This window comes from Peromyscus leucopus, unplaced genomic scaffold (assembly GCF_004664715.2).
Source record: "Peromyscus leucopus breed LL Stock unplaced genomic scaffold, UCI_PerLeu_2.1 scaffold_1168, whole genome shotgun sequence".
In the NCBI taxonomy this organism is placed as follows: Eukaryota; Metazoa; Chordata; class Mammalia; order Rodentia; family Cricetidae; genus Peromyscus; species Peromyscus leucopus.
The window spans coordinates 1419-2836 of record NW_023504301.1 but is presented as its reverse complement, the minus strand read 5'-3'; positions in this window follow the sequence as shown (position 1 = coordinate 2836).

The window sequence follows — 1418 nt, the reverse complement described above, 5'->3', positions numbered from 1 at the left end:
GCAAAAGAGCACTCTGGAATTGAAAAGGTAGACATGGAGAGATAAAGTTGTGTAAGTACACTTCTCCTCCACCCAAGAGGATCCTTGTCAAGCAGATCTCCTCTCTCCCCTCATTCCTTTAAACACAAGCGAATGCAGTGTGGAAATCAGATTGAGTCACAGTATATATTTGATTCATTTTTGCTTCCTTCTTAATGCAAGTGAAGTGTGTTTTTTGAAATTGTTAACTTTTCTGTGTGCACCATAGCATGTTTTCCTCTTTCTGTTGACCCCTTTATCTGTTTGTTGCAGGAATTCATACATGGATACATGGGGGGCTGCATCTGAGCTTCAGATTCATTATGGTTCTCTGACATCAGGTGCTTGGTCCTAGGTATAGTCTGAAGAAGGTGGTCAAGACTTTGTTCTCTCTGTAAGTGGGAACTGCTAGAGCCAGATCCAACTGTCCTCAGGTAGGAGCCTGCCATCGAGAGGTGCATTAATGATAGTATAGAGATATCTTAAAATCAATCTCTGAAACATCCAGTCAGCATCTTCAGATAAACAAGAGCTATTTCTCCCAGCAGCTGAGCTCTGTTACTGCTCAAAGGTGACAGTGTTACTTCAGTGTAAGCCATGACACACCAACCTGCAGGGGAGCTCATGACCAGCAGGGGGCACAATGGAGCCAAGAATCTCCAGTAGAGAGATGAAATGTGTGCAGAGGGGACTTTGTAAACTCTGTGGTTTCCTTTCTTGGGTCTACTAGCTGACCTGCATCTGCTGTGATTGATATGTGATGTTTCCATGCTCAAACACAGTAAAATTTCTTGGTTAGCCACTTCACAGGTTTATATTTTCTTGTTTATATTGTTCAGTTTTCATTTACTTTTTACAATTATTTTTTAAATTACATACAGTGTTTTCTGATCCCTGATTCCCCTCCCCCTACTCCTAAATCTTTCCTATGTCCTCCCCTACCCAACTCCATACCCTGTCTTTCTCTTTGTAGGAAAAAAATCAAATAGAAAAAAAAATTTAAAAAGGGAATAAAACCAAACAAAAATAAAAAATAAATACTCACACACAAGCATACACAAAATCCTAAAAAGCACAACTCTGACTATGATATCCAGGCAAAAGAAAGTGAAACAAAATATGCACATTGTGATATGAGAGGAAACATCTATAAAAATACCATTGAGTTCATTTTGTTGTGTGAGAGCCTGTGAAGTCGCTGAGCAGGTAAAAGTGTCTAGTGCTAAGATTAGCCATATCAGTTTGATTGCTTGGATCCATGTAATAGGACACAAGAATTGAATTCCATAAGTTGTCCTCTGAGGATCACACATACACCTTGGTACTTATGTGCCCTGTTCTCACAACTAAAGATAGTATAACAATTTTTAAAACTATGAAATGGATGGAGAGAAACTCCT